Genomic DNA, 16280 nt, shown 5'->3' with positions numbered 1-16280 from the left:
GTGTTTGCAAATGTCACTTTTAAAAAGTGTTTGGAAGGGTTGGGCTCTTTATAGGCAGCTAGATTCGGCCGTAATATACTAAATAGAGGGGTTGTCCTAGCTGTCTTTTTGCACTGTTATCTACTTAAATAACTAGGACCAATTAAGTCATTTTCTTGGTCCTTGTATTTATTAACCTTAATTCTTTTACAATTTCGGTAGATTCACATTCTCTTTTTCTCAGAGAAAAACGGAGGTCACAATCATTTGTTTCAATCTCTACATACACATTTGTGGTGTTTCAATTCAACAAAAGTTATAACAAACTTTATAAATGACAACAATAAACAAACTTAAGACAATGAATAGGATATAAAAAACAGCAATACATGTGAAAAAATTGTCCCAGAAACGAGACAGTCATCTCCTTGCATAATCAAGCAGCAATTGCCATAATTCCTGTTTGTCTAAGATGGATCTATTATGCTGCTTATAGCTCTTGGGAACTGATATCTCTGTCCTTAGGGATGAGAGTTCTCAACCATTCCCCCAGTTGACCCTAATCAAATGATCATGTTCCCCAAGTGATCTAAGTGTGCAGGCATGTTTCATACCCCATTGTTATTCTTGGGGTTCTCCTCAGGACAATGACTGGATTTATTCTGAAAATAATGATAAAGGGGTTGTGGTTAGCTTCTTTCACTGACCCTCTAACTCCACTTAGATTTGTTGATAAGTAGGTAATCAACTGTACCTTCTTTATGCTTGAACTCTTCTAATAAACAGTATGAAGCAGTTTATGCAGGTGTCAGTTAGGTATTTACTCGCTACGAGTCACTGATTCTTAATTTTTCATTTAGTCTGTAATGATAAATCAGCAGAGATTTGTTTTATGAAATTCTACTTTCTACTTTGGAATCGAGTGGTGTGGCTCACTGGTTAGAGGCGGCAGACCCAGAAGCAGAGAACGGCCCGGGACCGGGGTTCAATTCCCGACGCGGCAGGGTCGTGGACCAGGGTCAGCGGACTTGATAATTCTCGCCTCGTTGCCTACTCTAACCAGGGATCACACTCGGCAACTCTGGGCATTAGCTTGCCTCATCTCTACAACGGCCCCCTACATTCGCCAGGGATGCCTGGTTTCACCTTGGAGATACCCAGTAGGGCCATCTCACAGGGATAGCCAGAACAGGTTCCCCAGCGGTCTACAGTGCCACGACGCCTCAGGGCAGCAGTGCGCTTTACAAGACACATACATTTACATTTACATTTACTTTGTTGCAGTCTGTTCCGTACTGGGACACTATCTCTTCAGTTTCAGTCTTACATCAACAATCACAAACGTGAAGTTGGTTTGACTTATTGTTAACCTGAATTGAATGACGGGTGTCTATTGTTTAACCATTTGTGAAATGCAAGTAAGTCTTTTTCAGTCCTGTTCCATAAGCACCAGATGTCATTGATGTAACTGTACCACCGTACAAGGTGTTCTGCAAATGGTTTATCTTTTTGAATAAATCTATCTTCAAATCTGCCCATGAAAAGAATTGCCACTTCTGGCGCAAAGGGATATCCCATAGCAGTCCCTTTTATTTGGAAGAAGAGCGTGTCCTCAAATTTAAAAAGATTCTTTCTCAATGCTATTGATGTTAGTTGTAGAATGATATGAGTGGAAACTCGATGTGGGCGCACTCTCATTTACAGTTAGAATTCAATTGCTTGTAATGTTTCATCCTGTGGGATCTGTGTATAGAGCGAGACCACACCCATGGTACTAGTCAATGTTGGGAAAATTTAATTGATGGCCTTCAACGTTGTTAATTAAATACATAGTATCCCAGAAGTATGAGGGAACGTTTTTGAGAAATGGTTTCAGAAAAATATCGACATACTGAGAAATTGGTTCCATGAGTGAAACACATCCTGAGACAATTGGCTGTCCCAGTGGTGGTGTTGCTTTTTTATGAATTTTGGTCAAGAAGTAGATAACTGTAATCCTTGGATGTTTTTTGTCAAGTATTCGAATTCCTGTGAGGCTGCATGACCGTGGAACCCCAGTGCGTTGAAAAGAACAGGGCCTAGCAACTCCGCTGCCGTCCTGCTGTTCGCCGGTGGTATCCACAAATGAGCTCTGTCTTTGTAGCCTCCTAACTCGCTCACCCCCCGGTAATTGTGGGTTGGGGCTGAACTTCACGGCATGGCAGCTGCACCACACGTTGGCTTTCAGCTGCTTTGTGATTATTTCATGTGTGGAGATTATGTATGATATTATAGATATCATCAATCCAGTTATTAAAAATGTAATTAATGCTTTCCTCTCACAAGCTGTAGTATCCAACGAATGCAAAATTGCAGTAGTCAAACCTCTCCAGACAAAACATCTAGCAGACCCTACCACCCTCATGAATCTTCGGCAAATCCCTCTGCTTCCCTATCATAATAAAATCACAGAAGAATTTGTCAACTCACAATTTACATCCATTTTTAGAAGAGGCAAATATTCTACACCCTAACCAATCCGGTTTTAGGCTTCAGCACTCAACAGAATCCTTGTTATTGTATACTGCAGAAACCCTTAAGTCTGCCTTAGATTAAGCAAAAATGCTGTACTGATCCTATTGGATCTATCTGCCACTTTTGACACACCTCTTCACACCTTAGCAGACCGTCTTAAATCATACGGCATTTAGCATTTTGCCTTGGCTTGGCTAAAATTCTGTCTACAAAATCACAGACAAGTGGTCACTCTCGGCCACAATCAGTTGAAAACCCCCTGCTCTACGGGGTCCCACAGGGCTCCATTCTTAGCCCAGTGCTGTTTAACGCATACATGGCTCCTCTCATTAGCTTTATATTGTCATTTAACATTGAGACAACTTCTTATGCTGACGTTACTCAGCTAATTCTTGTACTAGATGAACAATCCACACATGCCAAAGAAAATCTACAACTGTGTCTCACAGCGGTTTTTAAGTGGATAAAAGTCATCAACCTAAAATGCAACTCAGAAAAAACTGAAATGATGCCATTAGGGAGATGCAATGATTTCTCCCCAAGCCTATGGTGGCCATAGACAGCCAACTACTAAAGTGAAGGTAGTAAAGAACCTGAGTGTGAAATTTGACTCAACACTCTCCTTACGGCAGCAATCCAGGGAATTAACACAGGCCCGCATCCCTCACAGTGGTGAGCTGCAGGGGGACCCCTCAGCACTGTACTCACGCCAGAGAGCTCCTTATTAAATTCAGAGTGGGGCCCCTCTGTGTATCTTGCAGGGGGGCCCTTCAACTTTCGTTATGCCACTGCAGCAATCCATAGCAGTAGCAGGGACATGCTTTCAACTGATAAAGTCCCTCAAAAGGTTTTTTGATCTCCTGCCTTGCACGTCCTGAAAGTCGGTCGCAGTGGCCCTAATCACTTCCAGGCTTGACTACTGTGACCGCCTCTATGCAGGGACCAACAAGTAAGTGTTAAACCAGCTACAGTTGGTCAAACATGCAGCAGCACGGCTAGTCTTAAAATGGCCTTGACGTTCTTCAACCTCAGCCGCCCTAAACATACTCCATTGGCTGCCCATCCACAAAAGAGTCCTCTTTAAGATACTAGTAATCACCTACAGAGCCTTCAAACTTTCAGGCCCCCACTATCTTCGAGCCAGGTTTTCCCACTATGTACCACATTGCACTCTCAGATCTTCCACCGCTAATCTTCTGAAGCCCCCAGGTTTTCGGTACACAACAAAGGGTGGGAAATCAATTGCGGTGCTAGGGACCAAAGCCTGGAATATGCTCCCGAACTAGCTCCACTTTATTCAAACAAAAACCAGGTTTAGAGATGCCCTGAAAACCTGGATCTTTGCCACCCCTGATGCCCTATCTAGATCACTCATATGATATCCTTAGTTAAGGTTGTGTGTGTTTTTTGGGCTCCGCATATGCCATGATGCTCCACAGCATGAAAGCTGCGCTTTATAAGTTCGATATGACATAACATAAGGGTGGTCCTCCCACCGACGGGGCCATGTGGGTGCCCCCCGCTGAGACATACCCTGGGCTCTATGTTTCCTCCTAAATTGCTGCGTTCATGGTGGTAGGCGGGCTGGTGGCCCTGTAGCCTACGTGGAGAACTACAGTACCTGAGGATGCAGATTACCAGCACAGAAGCACTGTGCTTTATGCATTCAGGTGATTGATAATATTTCCCTACATTTCTATGCCCTATTGTTATAATATATATGGATGCCATGATTTGCACAGTGATAGTGGTTCTCAGAACGTTCTTATAACATGTGCAACTAAGTGGTAATGGCTTTATTGCACTAACTGTAATGTCAGTATGGTTTCATGACATGTGTAACTCAGAGGTATTAGGGGTATAGCCCTCCGTGTGAAGTTGCGCCTTATGTCTTTGTGATGATTTCTTGACTAGGACAACTTATAAGTATTGCTTTAGTGCACTACATGTGATGTGATGACCACTGCCTTAAGGCAAAGTGATTTATGATCTATGGGTTTTATATGCAACTTTATGACAAGTGGCAGAGTGATTTATGTGATTATGGTCTAATGTGTTTCATGTACAATACAATGGATATTTTTATATAACCTTGTGTGAAGTCTCTTTTTGTGGTGTGCATAGTGTGTCACTGGTGTAGGTGTGTGTTGCGCAAGCGCTTTATGCATTGCCTCTGGGATAAGCCTGACTGCTCTGCCAAGCTACAAAGGGGGTGAGAAGCGGTTATCTTGTGTGTGTAACTCCCTTACCCTGACTAGGGTGGTGGGTTCTGCCTAGCTTAGGTGCATACTCTAGCCAACCGAAACCCCATTTCTAACAATGAGTAATCATACACATAACCTCAATCACTCAAATTGGCTATTCTCTCTTTTCTTCTGACTCCAATTATTGGAATTTGAGTTTAGCTGGTGGGTTAGACAACAGTGGAGCATCAGTATGTGTTACTTGTAGGAATGTTCTGCTATCTGGAGTTTAAGTCTCTCTTTAAGGTTTAACACATTACGTTCTTTTAAATGGTCTTTGTCATTGTTAACTTCCAAAAGATATGCACTGGAAGCAGAAACCAGGCAGGACTCAAGCTAAAGACATGGACGTGTCTTTACTCAGAGTCAGATATAAGACTAGAGGCAGGTTATATCAATGCATACCACCGAAAGCAAAATACTTGCCTCTCATTATCCAGCTAGTTTATCTGCCTGCTCAAACTCTCAGGTAGCCTAACAGTTCATCAACAGCGTTATTCCTTGGGCTGTGAAAAAGCCATGTCCCACTATGATGCGGTGAGCTAATGCTAAAATTCTTATTATAGATTCCTTTTTTTTTTCATCATCAGATAATACAATTCCACACAGTTCCAACCAATTATTTCGTTCCATATACATATTCCATACAGCAGATATACATCATTGAATAATTAGAATTCTCAAGACACATAAATCATTTTTTTTTTTTTTTTAAATATGACTTTTATTCAGTGCAAAGGAGAAAAAAAAGAATACAAGCATATTCCATACAGAGTCTCAAGGTATGAAGATTCAGTAGTCAAGGCAATGCATACATAGATCATGGAGTAGTTCGCAGAGTATATCACAACATTTCGCCGAGAATGTCAGCGTTCAAGCAGTGCGTGATCATGCTGTCTTAGCCATTGTATCCTGCCAATCTAGCAACTTCGATAAAAGCATAACGGGATAGGGGTGTCAAACTTGGGGTCGTGGGGCGTGCGGTGCAACAGCTGGTGGGGCCTACGGTAGTGGGGGGGCGAGGAGAGAGGGGGGGGGGGCCCGGTAGTAATGTTTCAGCAGGCTCGTGTCCGATCTTGCATGTGTGGGAAGTATGCTGGCGATGCAGGAGGGTGTCGGCAATCCTGGCGTGTCAGCTGAGCCGGGGGGGGGAGAAGAGGGGGGGGTGCCTAGGGGTCAGGTGTACGGGCGTTGTGTCTGTCGTCTGCGGCCCCTGGAGTGTGCTGGTCATCGCTATGTTCCTCATCCGGGGGTGTCTGTCTCTCGGGAGTATCTGGTGCCTGGGGTCCATTGTGGAAGGAGCGGGTCATATCGTCCCAGGGCGCCGCTATGGGGTATTTTCGCAATCCCGCCGTCTCCTCATTATGTAATGTTATGCTTTCCGCTTTCGCCCAGTTATCTAGTGAAGCGCGCCAGTGTTCCGCCGCTGGTGGTGCCGTCCGCTTCCAATGCTTCGTAATGAGTCTTTTGGCTGTGATGAGGCCAAGGTCCCAGAAGCGGGAAGGCACCCTGTTTAGTTTGGTCCTATGAAAGAGGCCCAGGAGGCACGCCTCCCACGAGAGCGGGATCGGCATTGCCGTGCATCGTTTCAGTGTCGCGAGTATCGAGTGCCAGTATGCCCGAAGCTGGGGACATTGCCACAGCTTGTGGAGGAGATCTGCTCCCTCCGCGTCACACCTCGGGCATTTGGCTCCCGTGCCTGGGAAGTACAAGTTTATCTTGTCCGGGGATAGATATGCGCGGTGTAGAACATAAAGTTGGATCTGTTTGAAACGTGCATTACGGGGAATATTGCGGGGGCCTGAGAGTATCGCCGCCCACTCCTTGTCCGTCCATGCCTTCCCTCTGTCCACCGCCCATTTGTCCCGGAGAGGTTGCAATGTGTGCTGAGTGTGCGAGAGTAGCGCCTGTGTCAGCCAGTGCACCACATGCGTCCCGTTGCCCATCACGTGCATGCACTGCACTAGCTGGTGTGTGGGCGGTTCGTCAGCGATGTTCCCCCATTTCCGCGTGAGTGTCCGCAGTATTGCGGCATGTTGCAGGAATTGTCCGGCGGGCAGTCCCGTGTCAGCAGTCAGTGCCTCGAAGGAAAGTAAAGCGCCATCTGCGTACAAATCTGCCACGGTTTCTATGCCTGCGTGGGTCCACTGTGCCAGTGTCGCCTCTGTCACGACTGACGCGGCCTTGGGGGTGCCCAGGAGCGGTAACGCCGGCGCATATGGCGTGGTGGTTCTAGTGAGGCGTAAGCATCTGTCGTAACATTTCGTGGCTACAGCCACATGTAGTTGCGGGTGCGTCCTAGGGCTCGTCAGCGGGTGAAATAGGGTGAGTACCTGTAGTTGGGAAAGGATGTCTGTGGCCGTGGCCGTGTCCTCGAGATTCCTGCCCGAAATCCAGGCTACCGCCCATTGCACCTGTGCTGCTAGGTAATAGAGCTCTAGGTTCGGGACTGCTGCGCCGCCCTCAGTGACCGGGTTGTAGAGTTTCGTCAGTGCTACTCTTGGCCTGCCTGTGTTCCAGATCAGATCTCTGAGCATGGATTCCAGCTCCCTGAATATGCGGACAGGGATATAGAGTGGGAGATTGGCAAAGTAGTACAGGAGCCTGGGGAGTATTATCATTTTCGTTAAGGTTATCCTGCTTGGCACGTTGATGGGGAGAGTTTTCCAGAAGGCGACCTGTGTTCGAACAGACGTTATGGCCCGTGTCAGGTTGCCGTCTAAAATGTCTGGGGGCGTTCTGTATATATGAATGCCCAGGTACTTGAACGTGGTTTGGTACCATGGCAGACGTTCATTGTTAATGTGAATTGCCGGGTCCGGAGCGTCGGGGGTGAACGAATAAGCCCCTGACTTGGCCCAGTTAACTTTGAGGCCTGACATCGATTCGAACGTGCGGAATATGCCCGACAGTTCCGACGGCACATTCTCAAGGTCTTTGATATATAAGAGTAGGTCGTCTGCGTATAGCGACACTGCATGCGTGCCATCTGCTAGCGGGATACCCCATCGTGTTCCGCTGGTGCGCAGCTGTTCAGCCAGCGGTTCAATCGCCAGGGAGAATAGTAATGGGGAAAGTGGGCAACCTTGTCTGGTGCCTCTTCTAACCTTTATGGGCTCTGAGACCAGCTTGCCAGTGCGTACCCTCACCTCAGGTTTCCCATATAGCAGGCCGACCAATTCTAGAAAGTCATCACCCAGGTCAAACTTACGTAGCACTGCCGATAAGTAGGGCCATTCGACAGAGTCGAACGCTTTCTCTAGGTCCAGCACCAGGCAACCCGATCTTGGCCACGCCTGGACTGCGTATTCCTGCACCCGGAACAGCCTCCGGATGTTCTGGGAGGTGCATCTCGTTGGGACAAACCCGTTCTGGTCCTTGTGTACCAGGGCCGGTACCAGGGCCGCTAGTCTACGAGCCAGTGCTGATGCCAGGATTTTGTAGTCCGTATTGAGCAGGGCTAACGGCCTATATGACCCGAGGAGCATCCCTTCCCTGTTTGGTTTGAGAAGCGATACCAGTATGGCTTCGTTCATGGATGATGGTAAGGATGAGTCGTCTAGAGCTGCCGAGTATGTTCTGAGCAGCTCGGGAATCAGGATGTCAGAATATGCTTTGTAGTATTCTGCAGGCAGTCCGTCCGGCCCAGGTGTTTTCCCGTTAGAGAGGGCGAATATGGCCTCACGTAATTCCTCCGCTACCAACGGGGCTCCGAGCTCATCTCGTTGGTCATCGGTCGGGGCGGGAAGTGTGAGTTCCTCCAGGTATGCCTGGATGTCCGGTTGCGGATTGGCCATTTGCGACTGGTATAGTGTCTTGTAATGCGCCACGAAGGCTGCATGTATGCCCGCCTGGGTGTATACTACGGTGTCCGCAGTAGGGCTTATGGCCGTTACTGGGGCGGAGCGATCTTCTCGCCTTATCAGCCAGGCTAGTAATTTGCCCGGCTTGTCGCCGTAGCGGTGTGTGCGTGCTGAGTGTGCAGTGAAATTGACTTGTTTTAGTCTGCCTATCAGTCTGTCGTGTTCCGTCCTGGCCTCAAGCAGCTCTGTCTCATCCCCTCCCGTCGCCCCTTGTTCTATGTGCAGCAATTCCCTTTCTAGCCGTTTCAGGTCTGCTTCCAGCTGTCGGCGTGTGTGTGCCTGGGTTCCGAGGCATAGCCCCCTCAGGACCACTTTGAACGCGTCCCACTCTATCTGGGGTGTGGAGGCAGTGTTGTTGTTATCCTCGAAGTGTTGTGCCGTTTGTGCCCCTATCGAGGTTCTGAATGTGCCGTCAAGCAAGAGGTCTGGTTGTAGTCGCCAGGTGGGGATTGGTGGTCGCGGCTGTTCCCAGGTGAGCGTCATGAAGTGTGGATTATGGTCCGAGTGCGTGCGGCCCATATATTGTGTGTCCCGTATCGCCGGTAGTAGGTCTCTGGATACCATGTATCTGTCTAGGCGTACATGCAGATTGTGTGCCCCTGAGTGGAAGGAGTAGGCCCTGGTGTCTGGGTTGTGGCTGCGCCATGCGTCTAATAGGTCCCATTGTGTGGACCAATCTAGGAGGGCTCGCGCTGCGTGAAGAGCTGGGGAATTAGGGCGTGGGGGACGTGAGCGGTCTAGGGAAGGGTCCAGTGTGCAGTTATAGTCCCCGCCCAGTATCCATTGTATGCCATGCCATGGCGCCAGGGCGTTGGACAGCTGTGTTAAGAAATCCTGTATCCCTGTGTTGGGTGCATATATCGAGGCTAGTACTATCGGGTTCCCATCTATCCTGCCCCTGACCGCTACGTGTCTCCCCCCGGGGTCCACCACGGCGTCCTGCATTATCCATGGGGTGCCCGGACGTATCCATACCAGCGCCCCCTTAGCGTAGGAAGAGTAGTGTGTGGCATATAGGTGGCCACGCCATCTGCGGCGTAAGGTAGTGACTTCCTTTGCGCAGAGGTGCGTCTCTTGTAAGAGAGCAATGTGTACGTTATGGCGTTTGAGGTATGAGAATATTTGATACCGTCTGGACGGTGTGTGCATCCCTCTCACATTCCATGTGCATATATTGATCACAGACATTGTTTTGTATTGACGGTCTCCCCAGAGCGGCCACCCCGTCCCACCCCCCGCCCACCCGCAGTTCGTAAGGATGATTGATTGGCCCGCACGCCATTGCAGTGTTGTGAAGGGGGAAAACAGGTAGTTAACGTGGCCAAAAGAACAGGTAGCCAATGAACATCGCAAACATGCGAAATACCAAAAGGTCGGTGGGCAAACGTGCTCCCGTCCATGCTCTCAAGGAGAGTAACAAAGTTTAGTTCAGTTCTGGGGGCGGCCGTGCAGTGCTAGCAGTAGCAGCTAGCCAAGTGTTTGTAGAATCATCGAATAGGGGTTGTTCCCCTTCCCGGGGGGTATGTGGAGGCCCGAGTCAGCCTCAACTTTAAAAGTCATAGGTGCAAAAACCAACATTCAATGCCATACATTACGTGTCTTGGTTAGAGTGCAGCAGGATGGCTGGCCACAGGAGTGGGGGGGCCGGCCGCCCAGCGCCCATCGGGTCATCACCAGGGCAAGGCGCAGCTCTCAGTTTTCCGGAGGTCTCGCCGGGCCAGTCGTGCTCAGTCTGAGTCCGCGATCTCAACGTGTATGGCCCTTCGAGTGTTCTTGTGGGAGATTTGGTGGATATGCTCTGGGAGACAGTTAGCCGATGTATTCCGAGGTTTGGGGGGTGATATCCGGTCCAGGATCTGTCACAGGAGAGTCCGATATTCCGTAGAGTGCTTCGTCGTCGCTTGGGGGGTCTTGTGTGCCGCTGCCGGTTGGGTCGCTATGCGTTGGGGAGTTGCTGAGTTCCCGTACAAGGCGGAGGGCTTCTTGTTTTTCCTGCTGCGTAGCGTCGGCAGGGGGGGGCATCTTCCTTGGCCCGTTCGTGCGCCCCTGCGCCCGCTGCCTCGGGCGCCGTCGTCTCCTGTTCCCGCCGGGTTGGTATCCCTTCGCGTGGGCTGCCGGAGTCCTGGGGGCTGTGTCAGTGCCGCTGTCCAGCCATGCTTCCACTTCATCTGGGTCTGTGAAGAAATGGGTTTTCTCCCCGGCTATCACTCTGAGTTTCGCGGGGAATAGTAAGGAGTACTGTAGGCCCTGCTGGCGCAGGCGTTTCTTCGCCGCTAGAAAGGATTGTCTCTGCCTCTGTACATGTATGGTGTAGTCCGGGAAGAACATTACTTTGGTGTTTTCGATTCTCACCTCCTCGAGTCTGCGCGTTTCTCTCAGTATGGAGTCCCGGTCTCTATAATTCAGGATGCGGAGGAGCATGGGCCTTGGGTTGGAACCCGTAGCCAGGGGCGCAGTCGGGACTCTATGGGCGCGCTCCACCACGAATTGAGGCGAGAGTGAGCCCTCAGGCAGGATGGATGTCAGCCATTTTTCCATGTGCTCCTCCGGGTTTCTCCCTTCCCATTTCTCCGGAACGCCGACCAAGCGTACGTTGTTCCTCCGCGCCCTGCCTTCTGCATCTTCGGCCCGGTCTTCAAGGAACTCCACTCGGTTCAGCAGGTCCTGTATTTGGGTATGTGTCTGGCTGGCTTGGGGTTGGAGCTCTTTCACGGTTCCTTCCAGCGTCGAGGTGCGGTCAGCAAGCTTTTTGTGGTCTTCGCGGAGATGCGTGAGATCTATGGCCACGCTGTCGATCTTAGTGGCCAGGGAGGTGCGTGTGAGCTGAATCGATTCTTCTAGCCGCTCCATGGCTGCCAGCATGACGTCGAGCTTCGCCGCCGTCTGGTCCTGGTCCGTGGTTTTGCCAGTTTTGTTCATGTCGCCTTTAGGCCCCGCGCCCCCAGCGCCGGTCCGTGCCCTGGTCCCGCCAGACATCGGCGTCTTATGGGGAGTCCGCTTTCCTTGTCCCGGCTCGGTTCAATCTGGCCTGGCCAAAGGCGGGTAGGTGGATGAAGGTCGCCGGCTGCCGGTTGGGGCCCGGCTGCTGGTGTCGCCAGGTTCTGCCTGCGCGGTGTTTGCGTGGCGCTCGTTCACTCCTGGGAGGGTGGACAGCTGCTGGGCGCCTCGCACCTCGGCGCTGGGTGGTATATCTGGGCGTCGCTGGGTATGTGGCGCGGTTCCGCGATGTGCTCCTTGTGAGTCGTGGGCCTGTTAGTGGCAAGGGGCTCAGGGCCTGTGTGGGTCCATGTGGGTTGTATGCTGTGTTGGCGCGGTGACCGGTTCCGCTCGTGTGGCAGCCGCTCGGTGTTGAGCTGCGCTCGGATCGCGGGTGGAGCAGGTCTTCGTCTCCGCAGGCCGTCGCCTTTCCCACGGTGTGTGCCTGGGGTAGCGCCAGTGAGTCGCAGGCCGCGCCGCGTTGTGGAGCCAGTGGGTGCTGCTTGTGGCCGGGGTCCCGTGTGTCGTGGATCGCGTGGCTGCCGGCGAGTGCCGTGTTGCGTGCCCCAACCTCCACTGCCCTCCAGTTCCTCAGGCGTCCGAGGCCCAGCCGCTCACCTCTCCGCACCGCCGTGCGTTTGGGCCAGAATAGCTCCCGGTGCAGGGGAGACGCGTCCAGGCCTGGCAGCTACCGCCAGTTCCAGGGCTCTCCCGCCGATCCGCCCTAGTGCGTGTGTGGGATGTCCAGCCGGGTTTGTGCGGTCATCTAACCCCAGTTCCTCACCGTCATGGGGGGTGGGCGGCCTCCGGTGCTGTGGTGCGTGGTCCGCTGGCGTGTGGCGTCGGCCTCGGTTTTGGGCCTACCGCAGCTGCTGGATCCCCGGTGTTTCCTGGGTCCGCGCCCGGGCCGGCGGCAACCCTCGCGGCCGCGGGCGGCCGGTGCCTCCCGGTGCGGTTTTGTAGGTCCGATCCGTGCCAAAGTCGGACAGGCGCCGCGTCAGGTCTAGTGGGGCACTCGCCGGTGGTTTTCGGCGGCTTCAGGGCAGAACTGTCCCGGAGAACAGCGCCGGGAAGGGGAACTCGGCACGGAGCTCTACCCGCAGGCGACCATTCGCTTCGCGTGCTAAGCCACGCCCCCCTCAAGACACATAAATCATTACACAAAAACAATCATGAGAAAGAAAACAGAAGAAATAAATATTATTATAATATTATAGAATAGATTACCCCTCTATTCTTAATTTCCACTGCTCTACCCGTGCCCAGATCCGTTTACCTAACTGCATCGCTTTACTACCTTTTTTTTCATACAAAGATTTCTCCAAGGTAAACATTGATAACATTCTTAAGAGCCATTGGTTAAATGACGGGGGATTAGGATACTTCCACAGGGTTGCTGTACAAAGTCGGGTTATGGCTATTGCAATAAATATAAATTCTTGATGGGGGATATCCAGCCCTTCTCTCCCAACACCCAAAATCATAATCTCATTTGTTAAACTAATTGATATCCCTAGTTCATCACCAAAGAATGTTTCAATCTCCTGTTTGAGAGGGTTTAGATTTGGGCATGCTGAGAACATATGAATAGTGTCAGCCTGTACACTTTGGCATCTCGGACAGGATATTCCGCTAATTCCCCCCCATTGTGCTATTTTATGCGGTGTGTAATATAATTCATGAAAAGTTTAATAACATTGTGCTTGCAAGTTAGCAACCTTGACAATAGAATTAGTAAGCTGCAGCGATTTTCCCCCTCATTTCCCACTAAATTTAGCTTCCTCCTCCATTTATCAAAAACTTTAATCCTGTCGTCTTCCTTACATTCACTCAACACCCCATACAATTGTGAGATTGAGCAGCCCTTCTCATCTTGAATGTGTTCCATCAGATCCTCTCTTTTAAAATTAACACCCCCAAGCATTTTCCTTTGTATTACTGATCTAATCTGCAGAAATTTAAAAAAGTCTCTACGATCTAGCTTGTATAATTGGCATGCCCTTTCAAAAGAAATTATACCAGAGTCATCTATAATATCTCCTATAGTGCACACCCCAGAGTTCTCCCATCTTTTCATAACTTGATCATGAAGCACTTCTGGGAGGAGCTCGTTCTTATATAGAGGTGTGTAAAAACTCATCCGTCCTAACTTAATTTTTTTCCGGACCATAGACCACACTGATATAGCAGCGGCGAAGACCTTAAACTTTGTTCTTTTGTAATAATTGAACTCCTTGAATGTAAGTAATCCTTTATTCGAATCTCTAACCAGTAAATCATATATATCTGGTATACCAATACCGTCCCGCCACCTATCATTAGTGTTTCCCCCGAGAAGTCCTCTAAGATACTGCAAGGCTGCTGCTAGATAATATCCCTTAAAATCTGGAACAGCTAAGCCTCCCTTTTCTTTAGAAAGTGCCAACTGTTTTATGGCCCTCCGAGTTTTACCTTTTGCCCATATAAATCGATTGCAGACCCTTTCAATGTACTTAAACCAATTATTATGAAATATTAAAGGGATAGTTCGAAAAGAATATAACATTTTGGGGAGAAGTAGCATCTTGATTACATTGCAGCGTCCAATTATTTTAAGATGTAAATTATCCAACCTATCCAGATCTTGTTTGGCCTTTCTAATCACAGGGGTCAAATTTTCCTCAACCAACTTGGATAAATTAGATGTTATCGTTATACCCAAGTAAACAGCTGAATCTGTGACCCTTTCATCATTTATTGCGGCAGATTGGTTGATAACTATCTGTGTTTTAGACTGGTTCAATTTATACCCAGAAAAAAGCCCATATTTTTTGCCTATTTTTCTATTTCCACTATCGCTGTGGCTGGGGTAGGTGACATGATTGCTAGGTCGTCTGCATAACCCAAGATTTTCGTCTCATAACCATTCAAAATGATAGGACAGATAAGCCTGTTTCTTTCTATGTGTCTTATAAAAGAATCGATATAACAGGCAAAGAGCAATGGTGAGCAGGGGCTTCCCTGCCTAGTTCCACGCTTGATGTTAATATTTTCGCTCTGTTCCCCCGCTACTCTAACCCTTATAACGGGCATCTATATAACGCTTTCAATCCCCCTATACACCTTTGCCCAAAATTGAGTTTACACATTGTTGCCCAAAGAAAGCCCCACGAGACCGTATCGAAGGCTTTTTCTGCGTCCAAAAGTATTAAGGACATAGGGTCTCGTGAGGCTGTCGTTCCATCAAACAAGGTAATTACCCTTCTAATATGATCGGCTGTGCCCCTGCCTGGAATAAACCCGTGTTGACGGGGCGAGACCTCCTTTCCGATTACCGAACTCAGCCTATTACCCAATATTTTGGAGTAAGCCTTGGTATCGCTATTCATCAGGCTGATCGGTCTATATGACCCAGGGTCAGTAGAAATGTTATTCTTCTTTAAGAAAACCACCATTGCCGCTTCACCCCAGGACCTAGGCGGTTCAGCTCCGTCCTGGATCGAGACCATAAGTGTGTTAATGTCCCCCTCTAGTATTGCAAAGAATTTCTTATAAAATTCTAAGGGTATAAGATCGGGTCCTACAGCTTTCCCTGATGGTTGACCGTTAAAGGCCATTTGAATTTCTTCTCGGGTGAATTTTGTCTCCAAGCTAATCCTATCTTCCTCTGCAATTTTATCTAATAAGGCCTCTTTGAGATACCACTCTATATCCCTCGTTCCTGGCTCTTCTCCCTCTTGACTATATAGCTTCTTGTAAAAATTCTGAAACACTGCACAAATTTCTTTTGGTTTTTTAACTACCACCCCTCTCTACATAACCATTTCTGTTATCTGTCCCTTGGTAGCTGCCTGTCGAGTTCTTACCGCAAAGATCGGTCCAACTTGCTCATTATATTCATATTGCTCTTCCTTCCTTGCTAAAAACCTTTTGGCTGCTCTTGCGCTGTATATTTCCCCTACTGCTACTTTAGCCAAGGCTAAATTTTGAGTCACCCCTGTCACATCTCCTTTAACTCCTAAAATCCTTACCAGCTCTTCCTCCAGATTCACCGCAGTCTTAATCTTCTCTATTAGTTCTTTTTGCAATTTATTACGCCGGAGAGAGTAGCTTAAGGTTTCTCCTCTTATGACAGCCTTCAACGCATCCCAGACAATTGAATGTCGTACCATTCCCATCAAAAAATAATCAAGCCTAGCTACTATTTTATGAGGAGCAGAATAATATGTGCTACCTCCCCCTCCCATAAGCTCCTCCCAAGTGTCTATTAAGCCGTTATCTCTCATAAGATTGACCAAGGCTCTAGGACTTTTTTTTCCGTTCTTTAAACCTGCCCGGATCATCCTTCCACAGCCCTTCGAGACCGTTTATATTTAGATCACCACACATTATAATCGGAAGTGGCCAACTAGGTAGCTGGGCATTTATTTGGAAGAGAGTATCGGGATCATTCACGGTAGGTGCATAAATAGTCTTGCATATCCCTTTGAATCTTATTTTAATCCTGTTGTGTTTTTTTCTTCCCCCCAATTTTTCCCTCCATTTTTCTTGATTCAGAGAGTTCATGCAGGTAAGCCTCCGCTTGGATCTCACTTGTAAAGTTCTTAAAGGTTCCTTTCTGAATTACTCTTAAACGTGCTGGATTGAGCAGATAGACAGTTGCTCCAATCTTTTCAAACGGGGCAAAGAGTTGCCGCATCCTCCAGCGTCGTTCAACCGTTGCGTG

Source organism: Lissotriton vulgaris, chromosome 8 (assembly GCF_964263255.1).
Source record: "Lissotriton vulgaris chromosome 8, aLisVul1.2, whole genome shotgun sequence".
Taxonomy (NCBI): Eukaryota; Metazoa; Chordata; class Amphibia; order Caudata; family Salamandridae; genus Lissotriton; species Lissotriton vulgaris.
This window is presented reverse-complemented; position numbering follows the sequence as displayed.